At 41.2% G+C, this 21354-nt stretch overlaps 1 long non-coding RNA gene across 2 annotated transcripts in view; it reads right to left on the bottom strand.

Annotated features, from left to right (window-relative positions):
• Positions 1–15833: 15833 nt before the first annotated feature.
• The window catches only part of LOC139636921 (uncharacterized), a 30345-nt gene continuing 24824 nt past the window's right edge, over positions 15834–21354 (bottom strand). For both annotated transcript variants that reach the window (XR_011694488.1, XR_011694487.1), the window contains exon 4: positions 15834–21216. This is a non-coding gene — a long non-coding RNA (uncharacterized lncRNA). The remainder of the gene's footprint in view (positions 21217–21354) is intronic.

A 21354-nucleotide genomic window follows, 5' to 3' on the forward strand; every position in this document is an offset into this window, starting at 1 on the left:
GGCGATGACAGTTTTTGGCCACTAGATGGGGGAGATGGTGTAAGGTTCGGTTTCCTCTGAGTTATTCCACACACCTTTGGGAGTTCAGTGAGTTCATTCCCAAGGACTTGGGAGACACAAGTGCTTACTTGCATACTGCACAATCCTCATTTTACACTCTGGAGTTTCATTCAGAAGGCAACAAAAGAATGGAGTTGCAGGCAACTGTTATCAACAGATTAATGTCATCTAGTGATACTAAATCATTCACGTCCACAGACACCATGTCAATAATAGATTGAGGTTGTAATCTCCAATGAAATCCACAGCCATACACTCTGATGGGACTTTGTAGTTGCATTTTAAGTAGAGCTTTGGGGTTTTGTCTTTCACACACTAGTATGCAACATCAGATCCCTCACTTTGAAAGAGATGAAATGGTTTTTGATGTTCCCCCGCCCTCTGAGAGAATTTCATTGTTGATGTAAAGGGTAAATGTGACTGCAGGAGTGGTGATAATAGGGAAAGATGATGATATGTTGCACTTTTCTGGTGTTTCCAGACATTTAAAACAGGGGTTGAACAGTTACTGAACATTTTATACGCAAGTCCCATTGAAGGGTTCACAGGAGTTTAGAATAGAGTGTCAAAAATAGGAGAAACATGGCACTTCGTTCTCCAAAATACCATAGGGATGATTCTCTCAGAGTGGAACAGTGTCCCAGTGGTTAGCATATTCATGTCCCAGCAGGAAGGTGGAGTTAGCATGCCCCCTGTGCCCCCTCCACCGCCACCCCACCCCACCCCACAGTCAGAAAACATGCAGGGTAGAACTCAACTTAAGAAGATGTGAATCTAAAGGTGAAGGTGAATGCTTCACCTGAAAATGGATGGATGGTTGTTTTTTCTCTGCTGCGTTTGTCTTTATCTGTTTGAAGAGTTTCCAGGAGGCTGACCCATCCCGAGTGTCATTGTTAATTTACTCCACCGATGATCATTCTTTGCAAACTTGGCTTGCCCTAAAGTGAAAATCCCCTCCAAAGCAGCATTCCCATATGTTATTTGTTTGATCTTAGACAGTTTAATAAATATTTGTGAGCACGAATAACTCTCCGCCATGTCCAGAAACCAGAAAACCCAGAATCAAATTTGTCAAGTCATCATGAGATTAAACCTTGTGGCTGCTTCTTTGACAGGAAGTGTTGCCCTCCCTGTCACTATTTTCAAGACCTATTTTGTTTAGAAGTAATTGTTATTTACAAAAATGTGCCTGTTTCCTAATGTTTAAAGTCCTCTTAAACACCATCAGTGTGTTCACAAAGCCCATCTGTTATTCATTGTCACTGGAGCGGCTCACATACTGGTGCACTCTCACTTTTAGCTTTGTGAGAGGCTGCTGCACACAAAAACTTAACTAAACCAGCACTAAGAATCATAAAAAAAAAAATCCATTTGCTTTAGCATTCAAGGGATTTCCCCTTAATGCTGCAGTAGCTGCAATGTCTTGCATTACTGTTTTGTGGGGGTGGTATCAGTGTTGCATTGTTAGGAAATGGCATGTCTCATACATGTTGTAATCTTCGTGAGTGATTAATGGCCCTATATGTCCCAGTGGATTGTTTTCACCACATCCTGTGTTTGGACAAATAGGCAGATATAGTGGAGGTCTGACCCGACCGGTCCTGCTTGTCCTCCTACACTGCAGCTATGGTATGGATGAAGTTCACGTTTCAGTGAGAAAGGAAATGACATTTGCATGTTTATATTGGTAGTACACTAACCCACCCATGTTATACCAGCCGATTTATTGCCAGATAGACTTTGATCGTAATAAAAAGTTTCTCATGCTGAGATGACTTTGGGAAATCAGCTCCAGGCCTGTAGTGCAACATTTCTCAAATGTGAATCACCACCAGTTATTTCATCTGGTTCCAGTGCGACCAGTCATTTAGCATTCAGCGTCTTTATTGATCTGGCAACATAATGGTTTGTTAGACTGGCACAAGAAGAGACTCAGGAGGAGGCAGGAAGGAGGATTGTGGTTAGCTCAACCTCCTGCAGCAAACCAAAGCATACACATTGCGGTAGTGGATAGACATTTGTCACGATAATCATTGACTGTTCCGTCCTATATTGATAATTCTTCCTGTTTACCATGTAGAAGCTGCAGCCAGATGTTCCGTCTAGTTGTATATACGAGTGTTAACGGTGACATTCTGCTGTATGTTTTTCTTAATTAAAGCAAATCTCATGTAAAGACCAAAACCGACAATGCTTTGATCCCAAAAAAATCAAGTACTGTCTGTTACATTACCTTTCATAAACATGGGCGTTGTAGTTTATTTTGAGTCAGTCTCACATATTCCATCCTGTAAATACTCACTACAGCACCAAATGTGTATTAATCCGCAGCTTAAAATAGTCCCCAACAATGCACTATTTACTCATGTTTGAATAACATCTGCTTACGACTACAGTGCCCAGTTGTGGTATAATATATATATTTATGTATAATATAGAACATTTTTAATAGAATGTGTGGCTTCCTGTGACTGACTGTAATGCTGGTTTTAACAAAGATTTGAGATCTTTAAAATGTTCACAATGTTGGTCTGTTGTGAGATTCATAAAACAATTAACTGATTTCACAGTAGGTTTAACATATAAATGATCTAATAGTCTCTTTGAGGCAGATCCCAGATTTCATTTCAGATCAAATAAGCCCTGCAGGAAATTCATAGTTATTTTGAAGACAAGAAATTTGATATAAAAGAAAATGCAGAATAGACTCAAGAAATCTATAATAATAAGAACAAATCTATAATGAAAACCTCATCCTAATCATTACTCAAAGGTTTTATTGTAATTCTAGCCAAAGTAATACAGCCCAAGGTAAGATACTGGACCAAAATGTAAGAAAATACTGCATTCACCGTCAGAGGTCATCAGTAGTAGCTCAGCAGTGGGGGAATTTTTTTGGAAAATCTTCTGTTCCCTGACATCCTTTCATATAAACAGCATGTACTATGTGCTGTATGAATGTGATCCTATCCCACTTCCTCCTCCTGTAAATGACCTCCCGCAGCACATGATAAATCGTACACCCAGTTCAGACAGGCAGCTCGCTCTCTATTTCTCCTCTGTGACTCACCTCCACTCATGGCTTTTTCATCTCTCCTCCGCGTGTCCGGTCATTTTCTGTGCCTTCTTCTCTAGATTGATCTTGTAACGGCATGTTGGCAAGTACAGGAAGATGCCTGTGGTTGACTAACCTCAGCCAGAGCTAACCAGTACAAAAACATAAATAAATTGGCTGTTTCTGGGAGTAGGGATTCCGGTAAATTAGAACAATTATCTGCAGTCCACTAGTGAAAATTGGTAAAAGATGGAAACTACAAGGCCTTTGGAAAATTTGCCTCAGTCAAGCTAGATCCATGCCAGTGTTATTTAATTTGGGATTTTTTTCACGGACTTTTGGCAGCATTAAATTTAATGACCCTTTGGCATTTAAAATTCTCTAAACTTTCTGGAAATGGTGAATAGTTTTTAATAGGTTGTTTTAGGCTGTGAGGATGTGAGCATGTTGATTTCTCTGTAAGGAAAATTATATCGCTCCCAAAGAAGAAGGTTCATGGTTTCCTGTCATTGTGACTTGACCCAGTAGGAAGACAGCCAGAGTGCAGAGATCTGGGTGACAGACCATTGAGAAAAAAAAGCACATTGCCTGTGGAAATAGCTGGCAGCTGGCGACTGCAAAGGTTACAATAGCCTCATGACCAAGCACACTGTTTCTTAACTTTGTGATGAAAGAAAAAGGTGCTGCAATGCTCCAACAGTCCTGCCATCTAGGTTAGCTTGTCCCATACTAAATCCACCCTGGGCTGTAACACTAAGCAAGTTTAGTGGTGTTTATATTTTAAAAATTTGGGGTGCTGTAATTGAGTTGTAGCATATTAGTGTTTGTAGGTAGGTTGTTCTGAAAGAAACCATTGCCACATCTGGTGAACAGAGGAAGGACAACATATTTTGCTGAGTCAGAGTGATTGGAATCAGGAGGCGTATGCCTGGAGTGAAATCTTCACCATATGGTGAAACTAGAGCATTGCACCAGTGCTACAAGCCTGGGTCTGGTAAAATCTACTTCCTGTGTCTCACTGTAATGCTATTCAAGGACATTCTAGTTGTAACATGATGGATTTTATTAGGGTACAGTTGAGGAAACACATATGTTTGAACAGAAATCCCTCCTGATTTGAATTATAGCAACATATTTCAGCTATGCTCAGTGACAGCCCAGCTTGTACTAGAAAGTTGTCACAACTGGGAAATGAAATTGAAGAAATTCTTGAATGTTGAACATTACATTAACACAGCATGACATTGTCAGGATAATCTTTCTGGGTTATTGGTACATTTTATGTTGAAGAGTATAATATTTAACAATTTGTGTAGATGATTTCTATCCTTTACAAACAAAGTGGGCTTGCTCTGGTTTAGACTTCTTCATGTTCTTGTCATGGCCTCCTCTGTAACATAATATTCTTCTTTAAGGTCTCAGCTTTGGACTGTGGTCAGTCCATAGTCCAGTCAATCTATTCTTCAAGAATTTACATTGCATCTATCAAGTAGGTTACAACCAGCTATTATTTTTGATCTGATTTAATGTGCTTGTTATCCCCTTAATCATATGGCCAATAAAATGTTAATACATGGTGGAAAATACCCTTAAAAATTCCCTTTTACCCAAGTTGACATATTTGTAGAGCTCATTTTGTCCAACCAACAATATAAAACCCAAAGGTTTTCATTCTGCTGTTGTAGAAAACCATTAAATGTCCAGATTTAAGAAGCTGGAACCATGGAAAATCTGGCATTTTTGCTTAAAAAAAATCCTTGAATCAACAATTCAGTTATCGTCATTGTTGCAGTTGTAATTGTTGTTTCAGATCTATCAAGCTGTTGGAGAGCTAACGCGGTGTTAATCCTATTTTGAGCTGACATCCAAGCCCAAATTGATCTTAATGTTTACTATGCTCTTTAAATTTTTCCAACATCCTTACCCATAGCTTTACTTCAGGTTTTCAGAAGAGACAACTTCTTCTTTTCAGTCTTGGACCAAACACCCAGTAATTAAAGGGTTATTTGTCGCCATGCAGGCTTTATCTACTGCCTGCAGTACTGTGCCAGGCCCAGACAGAGGCAGTGTTTATCAGCCATCCAACTACTGACCCTCTGGCCTGTTGGGATGCTGGGCTCGTAGCTGGGCTGGCTGCTACGCACCGGCCTGTGACGACCTGCATGTCTGGCTGCTCTGCCTACCTGTCTGCCTCCTACTTGCCTGCCTGTATCTGTCCTCCTACCTGTTTGGTAGTCTCTCAATGACAGCCTCTCTATCTTCTTGTCAGACTGCTTGCCTGGCTGCCTCCCTGGACGTCCACCGTCCAGCTGCATTTTTTTTCTCCTGCCTCCCCCTGCCTGTCAGTCCTGCAGCAGGAGCTGGCAGACTGTCACTCTTCTCTCCTCTCTGGTCATCTTTTGTCCGTCTGTCTGTCTACCGGGTTGCCTGTCTGGCTCCCCAGCCGAGGGATGGCTTGATGGGTGCTAGATAACAAGCACCCCGCAGATCCACCACTCACGTACAAGAACAGAGATGGCAAGGGAGGGTGAGAGAAATCGGGAGGAGGAGGCTGAGACAGATGAAAGGAGAGATAAATGGAGAAAAAGAAGGAGGAAAGGAATAGGGAGGGAGCACATACAGCAAGAGAAGGTGTGGAGAGGAAGGGAGGGATTGAAGACATGGAAATAGACGTGCGTTAAAGGAGAACACAGGCAGACGATGGAGGGAGGGTAAAGCCGATGGATAGGTAGGAAAGAGTGAGTGAGTGAAGGAAGTAGCGAGACGAGATGAGGAGACAGTGACGAGGCAGACTGCTTATTAAGAGGCTTACGCTCCGCTGCTGCTTCTTCATTGAATTAACACACAGTTGTACTGTTAGTCTGAGGAGTAGAACTGTTACTCTGCAGGGACTTAACATGCACAAAAACAAACATGCACTCACTCTCTGTCTCTCACACCTTCTAGTGCACGTGCACACCCACACAGGCAGTCGTCTAGTGTCAGACTCCTGGGTCTCCGTGCACAGTCGCTGTGATGAGACCTGCATCTGAATTACAGATGAGATTGTCTAGTGTGAAGTGCTGTAGTCAGAGGTACAAATGCACAACTCATTTGTATAATACATGACGTTGACTGTAGTTAATCTCATCAGGCAACCTGGGTCTGGAGTGTCTCTCTGCTCTGACCCCATTTAAAACACATATTTAGTCATGAGTGGGCATGAAATAAACCTGCATTTGAGTTATGAATCGTGTCATGAATCCTGTGAGAGTCTGTCGATAACCAGATTGTTCATCAACAGAGAATTGATCGACAACATTCAATCTGTTATTTCTTTGCTGCTTTTCTCAGTTTTATGATTGGGAATTAAATATCTTTAATTTTCACTTAGAAAAAAATGAAGATGTAACTTAGATGTAACTAAGCAAATACTTGATTACTCAAAAAGAAATGTAGAGTTTTATTGATGAATGGAAAATAATTGTTAGCTGAGCTCTAATCCTTTTCAGTCCAGTGAGACTGTTCAGTATATGTACAATGGATTCACTACAATAAAGGTGGCGATCCTCCGACTCACATATCTGGTTGAACTCTCTCTGCCTTTTATTCAGTGCAGTGATTGCTCATAGCGTTAGCCTACATGCTATTTGCTGAGCTTGTAATTCCATGTTCGTGTGTGTGTGTGTGTGTGTGTGTGTGTGTGTGTGTGTGTGTGTGTGTGTGTGTGTGTGTGTGTGTGTGTGTGTTCGTGTGACAGAGCGGGAAAGGAAGAGAGCAAGGGGTGGGGGGTGGGGGGGTTGTATCAGCCTCTCTGTGTATCTTTGATCAGCAGGGCAGAACCCAGAATCCTCATTCTCCACATTGCTCTGTGGAGCGATAAGAGGAGTTGTAGCTAGCTAGCTTACACCTCCCACACCCATTTCTACAATCCACAAACACACACATACACACAGTCTGTACACTATACATCACTGAGGAATCTGCCCTTTTAAAGATGAATTACATTCACTTTCCTGTCTCTGTCTGCCTCTCCCTTTCTCTCCCACCCTCCTTCCTCTCTCGTCTCGTCTCGTCTCGGCGCATGTGTTGTCTTTCCATGCCTTTTGTAGCTGTGGTCAGTGGAGCCATCTTTGCAGCTGTATCCACAGTCACAACTAACTTTCCAAAGGGGAAGGCCCATCCGACAGCACACAACAAAGGAATGTGACCTGACTGTCACAGCTGATAGAGATATCTGCGGCCTTGTGTCTTAATTTGCACCTTTGCAGTAGCTGGTGGTGGAGTTCGTCTGTGTCCTCCTTCATTACTGTATCAGGTACTTGCTTTGTAATATTAGTCTGAATTTGTTATATTACAATATTTCTCACAATGAAGCTTCCAGTGTCAGCAGAAAGTCTCCATCTAGGATGAAACAAACACTGACTCATGGTCCAAAGTTGACCACGAGACCATCAGCAGTGACCTGCAGGAACCTACAGTCTGCTGTGTTGAGGATTTGATGGTGACACTTTCTTCCTAAAATGAAGCCGTCATGTCATCTACATACTGTAGGTTAACATCAGTGGCTGTGGGTGCACCGTGCATGCTAGTTTGATTCTCTTCTTAGGAGCCACTTCGTTCAGGCTGCCTTTTAGAGGAGGAAACTGATGTGTTTCAGCTCTGATCAAAATCACCACAACTACTGATAATCTGCTAAATCTTTCATTCTAAGGGGTTTATTTTTTTTAACCCCAAAATTCTTTGTTTTCATCTTCTCAAATGTGAATATTTGATGGTGTCTTTAGTCTTTTATGATATTGTGAGGGGCTGATTTTGTGATTCAAGCTGAAACAGTTCAATTAGTTGATCAACGAGAAATTTATCATCAGCTGTTTTGATCATCAATTCATTGTTTGAGACATTTTTTCTGATAAAAATGTAAAACAGTCATTGATTTCAGCTTCTCAATAGTTTAGTGTTTCTACTTCTCTCTGTTTTATTTCATAGTAAATTGAATATCTTTGAATTTAGGAAATCATGACGGGCATTTTTCACAATTTGTAGACATTTTAAAAGGCAAATGATTCATCTAATGATTGATAATTAATCTCCAGATTAATCGATAGCAAAAATTATTAGTTACAGCCCTGTGACTGATGTTTTATGTTCCAAACAAATAATCAATTAATCAGGACAATAACAGACAGACTAATCAGTAGTGAAATTAATTGTTAAATGCAGCACTAATCTCGATTCATATTGTGTTACAGGAATGTAAATCCCTGCTCGGTCGCAGCAGGTTGTTGTTTGGTTTGCTTGGATGTGACTTGATGAGTCATTGACAGGATTTCCTGGCTCGTGTCCTCAGATGATGCTTAACGTGAATGTTAATTCAGTCACACGTCTCATCAGAACCGGCTCTCAGTCATTCACTGTGTTTCACAAAAAAATCCTTCAAAATGAATAAAATACTTTGCAGCAATAAGTCTCCACCCCTACATACTAATTAACCTGGGCATGTTTTGTCGTGATCCCTGTCGAAGACCCCTCTTAGCACAATACATTGACTTAAACCGGAGCTGTCTGCCATTGCATTTTTGCACAGCGTGGATAGAAAAGTGGGCATCTGGTGGAACAGCACCTCTGTGCTCTTGGCTGTGTAACCTGGCACCAGCTGCAGAGAGATGGCAGCAGGATGGCAGCGTCGCAGGCAGACAAACAGAAGGAGCAGTCGCTGTATCCAGGACGAGCAAGGTTGGCGGCAGGTTGATTGAGTGCTTGTAGGTGTAGGTGACCTCCTTCGCTGAAGAAGGATGAGGGGAGGATGGAGCAGGGGAGGAGAGGAGGGAGCTAAGAGGTTGTATCACTGCTGTCTGTCCCACTTTCTCTCTCTCTCTGTCTTTCTGTCTTTCTTTCTTTCTTTCTTTCTTTCTTTCTTTCTTTCTTTCTGTCTCCATCTCTGTCCCTGTGGTCACACTCTCTGTTCCAATATACTCACATGTTTACACAGTACAGTATACATCCATACACAGTTATCAGGGCACAGATTTCTCTTTACCTCTATTTACTACATTCCTACATACAGTGTACATGAGTGTACTTTGGTGTGCCTATATACCACATAGAAACCTTGGACCTTGACCATGTCCATAGCATCAAAGCAACGCCTTATAATTTAGAACCTATGTTAAGTTAATCTGTGACTTTCTCTTTGTCTCAGCCAGTTTATTCATCTCAGCCAGTTTATTCATCTCAGCCAGCTCCAGCTTATTGTACATTAGCACCGCCGTGGTTGCCGCGCAGCATTGATCACACTTAATCACTGTGACAGACGAGTAGGTTGCTGAGTCAGCGGGTGTGCACGTCCACGTGTGCCGAGGGGGGTCTACCACTGAAATGTAACAGGCAGGCTTAAAACCTGGCTGTCATGTGTAAATGTGAAAAGCACAGTAGGGCAGATCTGCACAAGGCAGAGAGGGGGGAAGAGGAAGGTGAGGATTTACTTCTGGGAAATAAACCTACTTGCTCTCTTGCTGAGAGTTAGATTAGAAGATTGAGACCACTCTTATGGCTATGTATTAAATATCAAGCTTCAGCAGCCAGTTAGCTGAGCTTAGCGTAAAGCCTGGGAGCAGGGGGAAAGAACCAGCCTGTCTGTCTGGTGGGTGTGATCTGTACAAACACCAAAAAGGGAAAAAACAACAAGATGTAGTTTTACTGGGGGTTATGGATGGGACTACTTTTTTGGCTTCCAGGAATCTAAGCACGTTGCCTGGCAACCTCACAGCAACAAGACTATATTAGTGAGACTCAGAGGTGGATAGAGCCAGACTGTGTCCCCCTGTTTTCAGTCGTTTGTGAAGCTAAGCTAACTTGCTGCTGGTTGTAGCTTCATATTTAGCCTGCCTAATCAATCTTGTCATCACACCCTGTGCAATAAAATTTATTTCCCAAAAACCTTTCTGTTAACGCTGCAGCCATTGATGAAAGTGTGTTTACATTGTATTTATTAGGCCAGTGTCTCATTAGGCCTTAAATCCTTTGTCCTTGCTCGTCCACCCCTCTAGTGTTGTTGCTGTCATCTGTCTCTCCTCTAACAAATCTCTCTCTCTCATCCCCTCTCCAGTCTCTACCTTCAGGCCTTGAAATGAGTCTTTAAACTCCCACACTCCCACCCCTTGATGGCCTCCATTGCTGTGCAAGTTTGTTGTACTTGTTTTATCTCCTCACACACAACCTCACAATGCAATTCAGTTGCAAATCGGTGTGTGCAGCGCTCGATTTGTGGAACATTTCTTACTGCTTCTCTCCTATCGCACATCTGCTAACACCTGCCTCCAGGGAGGGTTTTTAGTGCTACGATAGGGATACATGCTTTGTCTGGAATCTAGCTTTCCGGATGTTTCTAACAGGTGACCTTAGACACCCTGTATCTATGTCTGCTGAGACATGTGACCGGGATGATGTGTGTGTCCATGTGGGTGTGTGTTTGTGTGCATGTTGGCAGGGAGTCCTGCATCCTCTGGGGGGTCATCAGGGGCACTCACTGTAAACAGATCTTCATGGGCATCAGCAAATCCCCCTGGCTGGAGCATGTGCTCTTTACCATTCTGTCATTTTCTCTTTCACATGCACAAACACACACAGGCCGCCACATAAACACTCCCACTCTTGCATTCACACATATTCCTTATCTGTTGGCCAGAGGTTTCACTCTCTCCCTCTCCCTCCCTCTCTCTCTCTGCACACTCTCTGTTGCACAGACTCTCTCTACCCTTTTCCCTGACAGTGGGGCCTCCTGCTTGCTTTACCGTTTCCAGGAAGCGGGTAAAACCAGTCTTGAGTTTCCCTCCCCTCCGTTCCAAGCTTCCAGGTGGAGAAAATAGACTCCGCTGTCGCTCTTGTCCAAATCTGTCCCCACATTGGAGTGGAAAACAAACAGTGGAGCTGCCTGACAGGTCCAGGGGGACATGAGAACCTGGGGACTGTTTGAACGGAGCCCAAGACAAGAAATGAAGAGTTGTTCTTCAAAGCTGCGCTGCTTCGTTTCACCCGGTTTCCTCCCTCCTGCCATGTCATTCATTTGTCACCTTCTACCTTCTGCCAGACAAACGCGGCTGTAAGTCTACCGCCATGACCGAAGCTCCCCCTTACATCACAGCCTGCTGATAGACATTATTTTCAACTTCATAAATAGCCACTTACGCTCTCAGCTGGTATGGAGACACCACGCTGTCAGATGGTTTAGTTGCTTTTCAAGGTGTGTACCTAATAATATTCTGCTACAAGCAACATAAACTGTCATGTTGAAAACTATTCTAAATTAAGCTGTGATGATTCCTAGAAGGAGAGCGACAATCAGTTGCTTCTTAGAAACCACCATCAATCACGTGATTGCATTGTTTGTTTCCTCTTCCTAACAGCACTTACTGTCGGGTCCCACCTTTCTCCACGTCAAGCCACAACCTGCAAGTCCAAAGCTGGGCTGCAGCTGGCGTTTAGAGGCGGCACCTAAATTACATATTTTAACAATATTATTAAGCAGTTTAAAGAGGCAAGTGTCATAATATGACCGCAGAGTCCTTTTAAAGGCGTAATTTGTTATGCATACAAATATGTATTTTGGAGGATTGATAATTGTAGGTTGTCACACACACGCACACACACTCTCATCATATCACTGCTACACTGAGGCGACAGAAAAGGACTGTTTATTATAGGTTGCTTTTACATTTCAGTCACAAATGATTTACAAAACATGCAGACCACTCTTTCTCATCGATTTAGTTTTTTTTTAAGATTGCATAAGTATTATTGTCAAGCTGCCAGGGAAAGAAAACAACAGATTCTATGAAAGTCCTTCTAAACTTCTCACACTGCCGCTCTCTGCTATTTTGGCAGGTCTCTCAGTGAGCACTGTTTTTGGCACAACTCCCTCATTTGTGTGTGATAGTTGTTTGCTGAGTTTCAGGAAGGCTCACATTGCCAGTGGGCCTGAAACAATAGAGCACGGTTTTCTCAGCCTGTTGCTGCTCAGTGTAGGCCTTCGCCTGCAAGAGTGAGAGGGAAACTCCGGACTTGCCACCTCCTGCTTCTCCTCCTCCCCCTTCTTCTTCTTCTTCTTCTTCTTCTCCACCTCCTCCTCTTTCTCCTCCTCTTCCCTCTCTCCCCCCTCTCTCTGATGACTCAGAGAAATGTGCTTGGCTTGGCTCCTGCTGCTAAAGCGCAAACCGAGGTCTGATGAAAACGGAGTGAAATTGACAGAAGATTCCTTTATAAGAATTTGGCTGAATTACGGTCTTAAGCTTTTTCAGATGTACCCGGCTAAATAAGTGCAATAAAAGAGAAAGATTTGTTGAAGATGGACCAAATGGGTTCATGTTTCTTAACTTATTCATACATGTTTATGTGCTGCGCTGTTGTGCTGGAGCCAGCTGAAGGCAGACAGTTGCTGCCAAGCACAGTTGCATATCGAGCACTGTTTCAAGACTATGAAAAAAAAAATCACTGATAAGATTTAAGTAAGGTTAATGCTGATTTATTATGTCTGTTTTCAATATAATGGACTCAAATTTAATGCCTTCCTGACACAATGATGTCTGTGTTTTCAAGTATCTGTTTTCTTTTACCGTCTGTAAAACTTTAGCTTAAAGTAAAATATTAAACAACAGCATTTTATATATTTTATGACTGACTAAAAAATAGTCATATTGGTTTAAAAAAATGTAATTTATTAAAATAGCTTTTTACTCAAATATTGCTTTCCTTAATATAAATATGCCTTATTATTATTTTTCTTTATACTTAATTTAATATTTGTTTCATTAAGGTTTGCATCTGATTTCTGAAGTTAATATTATCTGTCTACAACGGTTGAATGGACATTGAAAGTGAATTTAACATCACCTTCTATATTATTAATTTTTGTGTAATACTTTAGTAAAGACTGGGATCCAGGTGATGGTATAAAAATGGTACAGAAATTAAATTAAATAATGAGCTCCAAATAGTATGTAATTTTAACATTTTAACTATTTTAACAACATTAACATTTCAAATGGCTTCACAATAGAAATTTCTAAATGTTAAAACAGTTTGAGAATCATTTAAAAGCTAAAGACTTATAAACTTATGAATTAAAGATATTCTCCTGTAAAACAATATTTCCAAATAACAATTTAACAAATTAGTATTTTATTGGAAATTATTTAATTATATTATAATCATTAAAAGCAAATCAGTTAGAAACAACATAGTTATATTTAACTATATGTAAATCATTGTTGGGCCAACAGATCTCTCATCTCTGGAGCTCATTTTCTTTTCACTGGTAAATTTAATAATTAATTTATTTTCACTGTTAAAAAAGCTGAACTCTGTATATTATTGAATTTCTTATCACAGATATTTGAAATTTCTTTTCATGGATTAATCATAACTAACAGTATCAATTATTCTTTTAATAGTAGAAATAGACAACATATAACAAATTTTCTCCCATGTGAAGCTACATTATACACACAGTTTTTACTTATTTATATAATAAATAAGATATGTTGTCTCTCCTGCATAATACAGACCAACATGGTTAACATGCTTTGATCATTATCTCCAGTTGAACCTGTAAAAATATATTTTTAAAAATGCCAATCAAAGCTGGGAAAATTACTTATTCCATTACTGTTGTTTTGTCCCAATGAAAGGATGTCACCTACTAAAAATCATTTACTTTGGAGAAATATGGATTAAAAATGGATTATAACAGACACAAATGTATTAAACCTTTTTATAACCAATAACAATATTGGAAGTGAAAATTAACTATGGCAATCAAATAGTTAATAAATAAAAAAAAAAGTGTTAGTTGTGTTTTTTTTTTGTTTTTTTTTTGGAACTTCAATAAAATTCTTCTTTCTTATAATAAACAAGTATAATAAGAAAAAGTTTTTCATGTATTATATCATGGAGGCGTCTCGGTAGGATATGAAATGATTTTGCAGAATGAGTCACAACCGGTTTTCTGGATGACTTGTCATTCGTGTTGTTTCTTGTCTGACCACTTGGCTCTTCCGTTCAGGTTTTATGTGTCACCATGGCTAATCCAGAGCTCCAGAACACTAAAATGGTAGCTTTGGCATGCCTGTCCAGTCGGCCTTCCAAACTTTGCTTTCCCCGGCCAAGTAGCTCTGGGACTGTGTGCCATCAGTGTGTGTAGTACATGTGACAATACATACTGTAGTTTTTGTTCTAGTTTGACTTCACTTGTCTGTTTTTGTCGTCACTTTTAGCCATGAATGAAAAGCCTTGACTCACCTCCACTTTGCTCCTCTCCCCATCCATCAGTCTCTTTACTTCCTTCTCCTCCTTACTTTTCAAATTATCAAACTTTCTTCATCTCTGCCAACTGTTGCTCCTCTTAAAAGCCATCACACACTTGCTTTTTTGTCTCTAATAAGAACGAATCGTACTTTGCGACAGATCTTGCATGATCTTACAGTCGTTGTCTCTGTTTATCTTTTAATTCTGATCTACTTTATTATTCCTTTTCTTTCTTTATTCATCACCCACCTCTGTATGCCAAAGAGTTCACGCAACACAACCAAAAGCCCCCCGATAGTTTCTGTCAGAAATATCAACTCCTTGTCACATCCCCCCCCCCTTGGGAAAGCATCAAATGTTCGTCTTTGTGAATAAGAAATTTGAACAAAACCCCAAAAACATAATATTAGAACACACTGCACACAGATGGTTAAATGTGTCGATAATAGCAGCAGCAGATTTTCTTGGCAGTGCTTTATAGTGTATTAGGTTTAACTGTTGGCTGTAATATGTTTGGCCAACTACAATAGCTGCTCTAAAGCTAGCATTGTTGAGCCCCCCCCCCCAGGGCTTGCATGTTGGCCTTGCACAGTTTCTACTCTGGAAGAGCATCTGCTTTGTTCTCCACTCTGAAGTATCTTCCTTCAGATCACATATCTAACCACTGTACTGATCTTGATAGCTTGAGCCTGCAGCCCTCTGATAGACACAGGCAAACACCCGCAGAGACACTATCACAGGAGCTCAGTTGGTCACTCGACACACGCACACACACAGTCATTCATGGAGCTAATCGAATGGTTTGTGCAACACTGGTGATAAATCTGTTTAAATGTGGGTACGTGAGAGAGAGAATATACTTGCTCTTGTGTCTGTTTGCTTAGCACTCATGGATACATGCTTTAAATGTGTGTGTCTGTGCATGTGTGTGACAGCACTTTCCAGTGCTCTTGTGTGTGTTTGTTCCACAGGAAATTAGTTTTATGCAAACTTATTTTCATGATGAACCTGATTTGGCCTCTTTTTTTATCTGTGCATTGATGGAAATGCTTTGTACCAAATGCAGCTGCTGTACGTGCATGAATGTGTGAACGTGTGTGCCTGTGTGTGCGTGGGTGTGTGTGCGTGTGCGTGTGTGTGTATGTGCGCAGGTTTGTGTGTCAGAGGTGTTTTATACAGTCGGCCCTGATGCTGATAGAACTCCCTGTGTGAGCTGGAGAGGCAGAGCAAGAGAGCTACAGAATGTCTGTGTGTGTGTGTGTGTGTGTGTGTGTGTGTGTGTGTGTGTGTGTGTGTGTGTGTGTGTGTGTGCGCGTGTGTGTGTGTGTGCGTGTACTTGTACTTGTACTTGTACTTGTACTTGTACTTGCTACATAGTAAGGACCAAAAAAAGTATTTTACTAACAGAGTGAGGACATTTTGGGAAAGTGAGGACATTTTGGCCGGTCCTCACTTTTTGAGACACCTTCAAATCACATGTTGAGGGTTAAGACTTGGTTTTAGAGTTATGGTTAGAATTAGGTTTAGGTTAAGGTCAGGGTCAGGGTTAGGGTTAGGCACTCAGGTGTGATTGTTAAGGTTAGGGTAAGGGGCTAGGGAATGCATTATGTCAATGAGTGTCCTCGTGTGTGCGTGCGTGCATGCATGCATGCACATATGCGTGTGCACGTATGCATGTGGGTGGCTGGCTGGGTGTGTGTGTACATGACTTAGACAGAAGCAGAGCGACAGTTTGTTTGAAGCCTGCCACTGAGACCAGCATCAAACACAAACTCAACTCTTTGCCCTTCAGCCTGTAATCACACACACACACACACACACAGATTTCCTCTGTGATACACTCAAAAACACACACTGCTATTATGAGTTCCTTCTCATATTAGTATAAAAAAGGCAGACACGTACAGAAACTAGAATTACAGCCTCGCAGTTGTTTGCAACGGCCAAACAGTTGAAGCAAAGACATTAAGTGAATGAATTCTTGAGTTACGTGTTTTGTGAGGTCAGTTGGTTCATGTACATGGAGCCTAATTTTCCAAATATAATCAGTTTAAAAGCCCAAACCAGATTAAAAATGCTCCATGTAAACAACTCCGTCAGAATAAGCAGGTCCAAACTTCCTTCAGGTGCAGAGGGGCGGTCTTCACACTGGACGCACATTTCTCTGCACATGATGATTCATCACTTTTGCACATGTCACGCAGCTGTCACGATTAAATGTGTTACCACGTGTAAACATGTCACCATATTAAATCACATCCCATGATAACAATGGAACTGTCTGCAATCGGGCTGATTTCAGTCAGAATGAAAAAAAAGGTTGTGCATATAATTGCAACTAGTGACCTTAACCTTTGACCTCTGACCACCGAAATCTAATCAGAAAGAGAAGAAATTCCCTGAGGGCATTTCTGAGATATTGCAGTCACGAGAATGAGAAGGACAACTTGAAAACACAGAGGGTCTGGTCAGGGCCGTCGTCAGCGCAGAGGAAAAAAGATATCAAACACTCCAGCTGCAGGTATTTCTCTATCTTTCTTTTTCCATTCCAGGCAGTTCATCTGTCTTGTCCATCTGTCAGACAAACAACAACTCATTCCTCTCTCTCACACACACACACACACACACACACTCGCACACACACTCACACACACACACACACACACACACACACACACACACACACACACACACACACACACACACATATATATATAAACAGGTTGCCTTGTCAATCAGACTTGGCTTGTTAAGACTCACATGTTGGCTCCATCTGGACTCATCTGAAGTTAGCTTATGTCAGGTCTGGGAAAAGATGTAAAAGAAGCTCAAACACCCTGTGGAGTTAGACTAAAGAACTACCATTAGGTAATTATTTCAGACATTAAAAAATTTTAATGTTTGTAATTGCTTGACTAAAACACTCCATAATTATACAAAAACAAGTGAAAACAGATTTATACATATTTAGATGATTGCTAATGCTGGTTGAGGTGTGTCTTTAGTGAAGCTGAAACTTGTAGGCTTTAGTGCACATGACCTAGATTACTTGATGCCACACATCTCCAACAGGAAGTCGAGAGGAAGAAAGACAGTCTTTGGTTAAAAATGTGTCAGGGAAATTCCTTTGTGACTCACTCTAAGTTGGTGTCGGCTTGTTCTGAATTAGGGTTTGGTAAAGTCCACCACCCTCTGGTCTCCTCTTCCTCACCCTGGCTGAGTGTCTGGAGAGGGTTGGAGGGATGGAGAGTGGGCGTGGGGAGACAGGTCTTCACCCCCACCCTTTACAGTGAGATATAGTCTGTGTGATGACACTGAGTCATCCTTGCTTTCTAAGCTCGGCTCTTTTTTTCATTAGTATTCTCCATCATGGCTCCTGTTCTCACCACACCCTATCCTGCCAGTGTTAGACTCACTGTATGGCGTGCGCAGGCCCCTACAGGCATTTTTTCTAAATCTGGGTCAAGACCCAATTGAGAGTTAAAGGAAGATTAAAATGTGCCTCTCAAATATTCAGAGAAAATTGGCACGTAAAACGATTGCCTCTGCTTTTTAACAGAGACCCAAAGCCTTCCTGTTTGTACGTGGGGATGAAATCCACTGTAGCCTGTAGATACGTCATTTTTCATGCTAAAGGAGAGAGTTGCATCATTCGGAGTACAGTACTCCGAATGATGCAACTCATGCTGCAGATAAGCAAACACAGTAGTCTGAAAAATATGTCGGGAATCACAAACTGTTTGCTTTATTAACGCAGTACTGTGCTGCCGCTGTGCTGTGTACTGATGTGTACTCCTGTTGCACTAACTGCAGGCCTCTTGCTGTTTATTCATTCAGTTCACAGAAACATGGAAATGGCGTTGTCATTGTGAGCATGTTAACGTGCTGAAGTTAGCAGTTAGCCTGAAGCTCACAGCGCTGTGAGCATGGCTGGAGAGTCTTGTTTCAGTTTGACACAAGAACACACACATTTCTATTCCAGCTACAGGACTGACCGACATTTTCCTGACTGAGATCTTCTGCGATCAAATATTTCATTTCTAAGAAAGACCTGCAAAGAGTAGAAGTGGGTTGCCCCAGGCAAGAATGTACAGGCATGCTATTCATGTCAATAAGATTATAACGTGGCTCATGATTGTAAAGCTGTGCATACACTGGGATTTAGCCAATGTAAATATATGTTTGGCTGTGCTGCCACAGTCCACTGAGCTGAGAGGAAAACCTCTGAGTGACAACTATATGAAGAATGTATGTAATGGGAATTTGATCTGCAGCTTATTTAAACTTTCAGTATGGAATATGTAAATGTGCTGTAGGGAAGCTTGACATGTAACATGCAGATACTTGACTGAATATTGAAATGCTCTTTCTTGCTTTGAGTGAGGGAGATGTGTATCGGCCAGTTGTATGTCTTCCAGACAGCAGGGTAGTAAGTGAACATGCAGGGACGGTTACCCTGTTGGAATAAGTGTCAGCAGTGGAAGCTTTGTATGTTTGAATAATTGCCTAATATCTCACAGGTAGACAGTTTCCCCTGGGGATCACCCACCCCCCACCCCCACCGTCATTATTGCAATATCAAAGCAAATGTGCTGAATAATCTGCTTGCTTTTTGAGTAGGAACTTGACCCCTATGCCCGGAGAGAACAATCATTCATAGAAGCTGTTTCAGGCAAATTAGCTCAACTGTTTCCTAAAACACAAGGTATTTCTTTGAGAGGCCTTTGACTTTGACTCCATGCTTTAGTTCATTTTGTTAAATGGGCTTTTAGTTTAAAACCAAGCAGCAAAAGATACATTTACCTTCATAGTTAAAGGTAAAGTTAATAGAAAAAGATGTTAGAGGAATAATATTTGCACCATCTCACATCTGCCAGCACTTCTGCTTGAAAATGAAGTCAGCTTGTGAAAGTGAGGTCAAAAATCTTTGTACCATAAAGAAATTCAAGACGCAGATGATCATGAGATCAAAAGGCCATGAAACCGACCGTGAACTGTCTCTTCATGAACTTATTATCGCAGTCTATACATGGCACACACACTAGTGTGTGACTCGAACTCTGTGACCTGCAGAGAGATTCCTCCTATGTCGACCGCTTGTGTGAATAATGGCACAGTGCCGAGAGAAAACAGGTTTTATAATGTCGTCATGATAAATGAGTGTAGGTAATATAGGAGTCTTCAAAGCAGCTCATTAATGTATATAGTACATACTCACTAAACCTTCAAAGCACTGTAATGGCCTTTTGTCCATTAAACTTGAATTATATCTTTAGCTATATTTTTAGTTTTGCTTTTAAGATAACAGCACTTTGGCTCGACCACCATGTACATTATCCACCGACAGAAAGTAACTAAGATTTACTCAAATACTGTACTTAAGTTTAATGTTGAGCCATTTCATGCTCCTTTTATTCCTCTTCTCTTCATTTACCTCATTTCTGAAGAATATGTTGTATTTTTCATCCCATTGCATTTATTTAAAAACTTAACAGACGAGCTAGAACAGAGTCTGTCTTAAAACAACACACAGGTCCCCGTGTGAACATTGAATCATTCCTGCTGTTCATAGAGGCCTTTAGATGATCCACTCCTAATGCAGTGTCAGTGTAAGTGATGGGGGACACTTCTGTGCAAACATTTATCCAGAAGTTTATCAGAGGCTAATATGAGGCTTCAGTCATCCAAGATAAATAAATCAACTGGATATCCTCCAACATTACAGCCTTTTTTGTGACTCTCTTTCCAACACAGACATAATTCTATACTAAAAAAACATTGCAGGATACTCACTTGTTTTGTCTCAGACAGCTGAAGCCTCAGAGTAGCTTCAGATAAACTTTGGAATACATTTTTACACAAAACAAGGACTGTGGCCCCATCGATTACACTTAACACACTTTAGTAAGGGATCTTTTAATGCCAGTATGAACAGGAGGAATGATTTCATTGTTCATATGGACCCTCAACTATTGTTTTAAGACAGGCTAAAAAAAATATGAATCTTTAAATACAATATTATGAAACTGATCATTTTGTATAAGTAAATTTTATTGGTATAATGTTATAAAGTTAATCTTAGTCAAAATGAGGATGTATTTTTACATTGTGGAATTTCCACTTTTACTCAGGAAAAGCTTCTGATTGCTTCTTCTTCCTCTGACATTCTGCGTTCATAATTCACAGCTGGTTGAACACAGAGGTCATTTTAAGATGATACACGCTATAAAAACAAGAGAAGACACAAACCCAGACATCACAGAATCACTCGGGGATTGCTGATCAAATATTGCCAAAGGCCAAAAAGAGTTTTTTTGGCTATTCCGGTCAGTTGCAGTTACTTGACTGAATATTTCTCAACATTGTGAAAACAAGCCAATAAAATGAATGAATCATGCTTGACCAGAGTAGAGGCCTGTGAAAAGGCCAGTGAGTGATCATGATGGTGTGTTCATGATGGGGTGTCATGTGGGACAAAAAAGGCAACTGAGGCCTTTTTAGAGGAAGGAAGTCATAGTACTTCAAAATAGATTTGGTTTGCTCATATGGTTTGCATCTTTTAATCGTGCTGTCTTTTCTCTACCTCTCTCTCTCTCTCACTCACACACACACACACACACACACACACACACACACACACAGGGTGTGTGATGTGGTGGGAAGACCTCGGGAGGTTTGGCTCCTGTTGGTTTCTGGGAGCAGCACCGCCGTGGTGACTTGATCCACGCTCAGCAACTGGATTGGCTTGGTCTGGTCTCACCACAGTCATGGTGATCTGGTTCTGCCTGGAGATTGAGGAGGCAGGGGGGCGGGGAAGTTTACTGAAGAAGAGAAGTTTTTATTAAGAGGCACACTGGCTAGAGTTGATCAGGAGTGTGTGTGTGTGTGTGTGTGTGTGTGTGTGTGTGTGTGTGTGTGTGTGTGTGTGTGTGTGTGTGTGTGTTGAATGGGGTTTTTTG

Source organism: Trachinotus anak, unplaced genomic scaffold (assembly GCF_046630095.1).
Source record: "Trachinotus anak isolate AG129_WGS33_773 ecotype Australia unplaced genomic scaffold, CSIRO_AGI_Tana_v1 ptg000019l, whole genome shotgun sequence".
NCBI lineage: Eukaryota > Metazoa > Chordata > Actinopteri > Carangiformes > Carangidae > Trachinotus > Trachinotus anak.